The sequence below is a fragment of the Panulirus ornatus genome, chromosome 3 (assembly GCF_036320965.1).
Source record: "Panulirus ornatus isolate Po-2019 chromosome 3, ASM3632096v1, whole genome shotgun sequence".
Taxonomy (NCBI): domain Eukaryota; kingdom Metazoa; phylum Arthropoda; class Malacostraca; order Decapoda; family Palinuridae; genus Panulirus; species Panulirus ornatus.
This window is the reverse complement of record NC_092226.1, coordinates 74,029,645-74,035,644: the sequence shown is the minus strand read 5'-3', so window position 1 is coordinate 74,035,644 and position 6,000 is coordinate 74,029,645.

The following is a 6,000-nucleotide window of genomic DNA, read 5'->3' as shown; positions in this document are numbered from 1 at the left end:
CGTACTGGCTCGATTAGATATGTAAATACAATTTATTTAGACAGAGGGGAGGGAGGAGTAAGGTAATGAAGAAAACACAAGCGGGAGTATGGGAATTCTGTTCATGAGTCGAGCGTTTCGTCCTCACAAAATCTTCTTCAAATGAATCAATGAGACAGTGAGACGATACTATGTTGCCCTGAGAGAGATTGTAACATCGGAACGACAGAGAAAAAAACAGTCTTCGTAACTCCATCTTTGTCTGTCCTTTGCTAACGTAGTCCTAGGAGCCAATCTTGTGATTAGGTTTGTGTTATGATTTCGAGACAAAGGCTAGGCTTGGAGACTCTCAGAGCTTCGTCCAAACTCAGAGCTGACCTTACCATGTTCCTCAACACCGAAAGAATCAGAATAAAATTTGCAGCGATGCGGTGCGTTGTGCGTTTCTGGACTTGCTGGCCATCGATTCTTGAGTGCTTATTAAGTCAGGAATCAGGACACATTAAACGTAAATACGTGATTGTTGACTCGGGTAGTTGGTCATTATCAATGGCCTTTCAACTGCCAAGATATGTATCGAAGTCGTCAGCATCGTTTCGTAACTACCAATCGAAACATCTTAAATATCTCTTGTGTTCAAGATCGATTCTTTGATCATACGCGCTCTCGCTGCTTATATGTTCCTTGTAGATACGTGTTCAGGAACTTATGCAGTACATTAAGTTGCGTCAGTATTTGACCTTCATACAGTACACATCCGTGTTAGAATTCGCTGTGGCCGTGACAAACAAACATCAAATACCGTAACACAATACTTAAAAGATTCACTCGTTCACATCTAAATCTTAGTTGTCCATTTTCCCCCTATTTGTCTGTCAAAAATGAATATGAGAATATGAGCTGCTTCCCTGTGCTTCACCTCGGTCATTCGCCAGCAGCGATACAGTCCCTACCTTGGCCGTGTTTCTCTCTTTGAAACAAGGACGGTTGGCGAGACATATAGCCATCTTTAAGGAACCTAAGATGGCAACACCTCTTGCGATCTGTTTACAATCAGAGTGTTCTCGTTTTCTATCATAACTGTCACTCCACAATGGGGGAAAATTCGAGGCGATATTTTCGTCACAAAGTCCATCTTTTAGTCGCTTAAGCCACGTCCGGAGAGTGCGGCTTGTCGTGGTTCTATTGTCAGTATCACCGACCATACATACCGCTGTTAGAGCTTCAAGGGCGTAACACGAATGGGCGTCACGGGCAGTGGGCCTGCGCGCGCTCTCTCATAATGTCAAAGGTCACCATTCACTGGCCTCTGTGTATATACATCCTGACATGCAGTTCCTCGTAACCGTTTAGACTTCATTCACTTCATATCTTTTACCTTTGTCCTGCGTCTAGAGGTTTTCCTCGTAACCTACGCTTATAGTATCTGCACAGGCATGTTTTAAGGGAGACTGTGTAGCGCAAGAGGTCTTAAATGGTGTCACAAGGAGAGAGAAATTTGAATAAGGAGTCCCCATAAGCCTTCTTCAACGGTGACACTGTGGCTGGAAGACTTCCATACACTCCAATAGAATCATCAGTATCAAATCTGAACTGCGTAAGTCGGATTGACCCTTCCTTAACTGGGGTTAGATCTTACTGAAGTTAATGGTGATGCTCCAACAGTCTTCATGATGGACTGTCGTGTCTCTCCCTTGCGTAGCGGTCAGGAAGGGTTCAATGTGGATGCGTAAATACAAGAAGTTTGTCCTAGATGCTTATGAGGGCAGAGCCAGTGTTGAAGATCCTTGAAGCAGTGGTTTAGATCAGTGGTTCCAGGATGCCTCCTGCCGACCTTCGCTCCCAGTACCTTCCCCTACAGGAGCGTAGCAGAAGAGCTCGCTCAACATCGTTATGCTCCCCGACAGCTGTGATGCGTCGCCGCTCGTGCAGTGGAAGACATTGTTTTACCTGGGATCTTTTTAGCTTCTTTTTTGCTGTAAATACGGAAATTTCGAAGGAATTCTTCCATTCCCGATCCGACTTTCCCGAAGTTTATTATGCCATGGTTAAGCCATCTCAACTTCTTTCAGAGAGGGTTTGTTTTTTTTTTCGACCTTTAAAGAGTCGAAGTTCATTGATTCGAACCTTTCTTAGTGGAGCTTCACTTGAGTTCACACGAGGGCTTTACTGAAAAAGATAGATGGACTGAATACCTGTATTGTTTCCCCGATTCTCTGTGTTCTTAACAAACGGATGACTGTCCTGATTGGATGAGGTACCGTCGTCCATGTCCTTGACACATGACCGTGGATGCTTCGTCGTCCGTGTCCTTTGGAAACTACCGAGTCACACCCATTCATCGCCGACTCCTTTTACAGCCCAAGGTCATTCCATTGTCCACAGTTTTGTTATACGTTATAGGTTATATCATCCGCTAAACAAAGGCACCTCTCGAAATGTTCAGAAGAACAAAACCTCAGCCCTAGTGATATATAGGGAACTTTTCACTACGGATAAGAGGTGTTCTACCTCTATAGTTGCGAACAAAGAGCTTCTCGCTTGTCTCTGGACCGGTATCTTTGGAAGCCAAATGGAATTGCATTCTTCAAGTTTGGCTTACAGCAGGACCGATCCCTTTGCGCGCCGCGCTCTCGCTGGTTTCGTCCCGGCATACCAGAGGATGTCCTTGCCTCACCGTGGACCGAAAGGTGGAATTTTTCCCTCCATGGTGATTGAAATCAGACCAATTCGGAATGCTGGATGCATTTTACGTAACGTTATAGCATCAAGCAGCTTACACTTCACACACTAGACTGAACACCTGTTGTCTTCTCATTACCCATAGTGAGACAGAAGCTTTTCGCCATAGACTCACTTTTTTTTTTTGACTGATGAAGAGGCTTGTGTAGGACGTATTCCAAGTCATGGCGTAAGGCCTTGGTAACTGAACATCATTATTATCCTTGCCCCAAGGAGACATTCTTTTCCCTCACAACAACACACTCGATTACAAACTGAAATATATGTGCTTAGGAGACTTCTACGTCCACCACAGATCTGTGAATTAGGACATAGACCTCAGAGTTCTACGAGGCTAAATGCGAGTCTTTTTCTGTTTGTTTTTTCTACGGTTAAACCCAAATGTTTTTGTACAGCCAGACCCACTGGATTCAGGGCGAGAACCTTAGGCATATTATAGAGCCATTATCCAATTATGTAAGAGAGCAGACTCACGTGTATAGGAACCAAGAACCAGTTGTGTAAGCAGCTAGAGGGACCTACACGTGAACGTTGTAGCCACCTATATGACCAATGATAAATTATGTGTCCATCACTCACGGGCCAAGAGTCGAGCTTGTATGGGTTCGAACCCTGGTTGCAGCAGTTGGTCCACAGTTAACCCAGCTATTCATCCTCCTCTATGAGGCCGGTCGATGATTTGGGTACCTGGTTTAGGCCGTCTGACATGACATTAAAAAGTCGATAGATGTGACCCAAATCAGGGCAGCTTGTTTTGGGTTACTCGCTCCACACGCTCGGACGTCCAACCCTTGGTTGTCAACATTGTTATATAGCATAAGCAAAATGTTTATCTGTTTACGTCAAGTGAGTGATAAGGTCCCCAGCTGGTCCACACAGCAACTCTCCTCACAACCTCATGCCATCGTGAGGGGCTGTGAGTGTCGAAATGCAAACAAAGAATAGCAGAAAAGATCAGAAGGATTTGTGTGTGTGTGTGTGTGTGTGTGTGTGACACTGGCTATTCAGTTGTAGATATACAACGTTTGCGCAATGCTCTCGCGCCAGTCAGTCCAGCATGCTGGTGTGGTCCCTGGTTTTTATGCATAGAACAATATGCAAATGAATAGCTTTCACTCAATATTTTTAAAGTTTCGTGGGCGTGTGTGCACGAGCCCACTTTACCCGTCTTGATATTTGTATATAGAACATTTCTTTGTGTCGTTATTTTGAATATGATTTTGTACTATAAGGGATAAGCCATCACTCCTGCTTGTTTCTCAACCAAAATTACTTTCATATTATTGGCATATGATATTTTTCCTTATGTAGTGACGATACTTCCCACGTATTCCCTGCGTGTCGTAGAAGGCGACTAAAAGGGGAGGGAGCGGGGGGCTGGAAATCCTCCCCTCTCGTTTTTTTTTTCTTAATTTTCGAAAAGAAGGAACAGAGAAGGGGGCCAGGTGAGGATATTCCCTCAAAGGCCCAGTCCTCTGTTCTTAACGCTATCTCACTAACGCGGGAAATGGCGAATAGTATGAAAGCATGAAAAGATATATGTGTGTGTGTGTGTGTGTGTGTGTGTTTTGTTGAAAAAAAAAGCAGGTTTTCACCTTTCTGAGAGAGGCCCTCAACTCCTCGCGACTGAGGACAAACGGAACAGGAAAATGCCATTGTCTGATCTCGACCTCAGAAGCTTCAAAGCTTCGATCATTCTACCTCAGAAGCTTCAAAGCTTCGATCATTCTACCTCAGAAGCTTCAAAGCTTCGATCATTCTACCTCAGAAGCTTCAAAGCTTCGATCATTCTATCTCAGAAGCTTCAAAGCTTCGATCATTCTACCTCAGAAGCTTCAAAGCTTCGATCATTCTACCTCAGAAGCTTCAAAGCTTCGATCATTCTACCTCAGAAGCTTCAAAGCATCGATCATTCTACAGTTGACAAGGCCACTATGGCCAACGCCAGCTCCACCGTACCACACCGTCTACAACACTCACTCACTCACCCACTCTACAAACGCTACTCTCCTACCTTACTCCTCTCGAGAATAATGTAGTTCTTTGTATCATTGTATTTTCTTGTCCTCACTGGATGGATTCTTCTTTTCCGTCATGTCTGTATGACTTTTTGCGTCCTTTCTATCCTCCTTCTTTCAATATCATCGCGAATGTTCTTCTTGTCCTCCTAAGGTGATTTCCCGATGTGGATCCACCCCCCCCCCCCCCCTCCCACACAATCGCTACTAGGGCGGTGGTTCCCCTCGTCCGTCCGTCCGTCTGACCGTCTCAAAGCATCTGTCTATCCGTCACAGTGATCTTGCCCCAGTGGTGGACGGGCGCTCCCTAGTGCGTCATATTCCCTTCTTTCTTCGGGTTTAGAGCCCGGATGTATCTTGGTAAGATATCAACTTCATCCACGTCTCACAGCCTATCGTAACTTCGTCGTAAGATTTGCGTCAGTCAGATTCATCATAAGATTTGCGTCGAGTCTTGAATACCTAACTTCCCTTAGCTCTGTGTTATTGCGGTAACCATTGTGATCCATTACCTTAGCAAGGTGGTTTTTGACTCTTAACTAAGTTGAGGGACACCTCACCTGTAGTTCTGGTGTTGCACAATGTTCAGCGATGAGGGCATCGTGTGGGATGCGAACCCCCTGTAGCCATCCACCCACGTGTCTCCTGTCTGCGTGTCGCACAAGGCGTCTTAGAAACTCGGGAGAGAGAGAGAGAGAGAGAGAGAGAGAGAGAGAGAGAGAGAGAGAGAGAGAGAGAGAGAGATAGCATTAGAAATCCCTCCCTCACTCCTGAATCACTCACCTTCTCATACTAGGAACAGAGGACGCCAAGCGGACAATGTTTCCTGGAAGGATGCGCGTGGTCTTACCCTTGTCGCTGCCTTACCTGGATGGGTCAAAGACGGGAAGGTCCCGAGGAACTCCACCTCAAGGAGACAACGCTACGTACACAGAGAATGACCGACCCTTTGCGAGCCAGTCAGTGGCAAGGAGTCGACGAAAGGGCCTCGTCCCTCAGGTGGCCCGGACGACAACTTTACCCACAGAGAAAAAACGACGAGCTGGGCAGCCTCCCTCCCCCCCAAAAAGGAGCCCACTTCAACCAGCTCCTTAGAGGAATGCAGCTTCCAGCAGTCCCTTCAGCCACTGTGCTACTCCAGATTTTCAACCCTCCAAAATTTCCACAACCAAATACATATTTTCTTCATCAGTGGGAGTTGATAAACAGCTATCAATGAAACTCGGTGGCATTGAACCCGATCCCTTGACCAGCTGAGTAT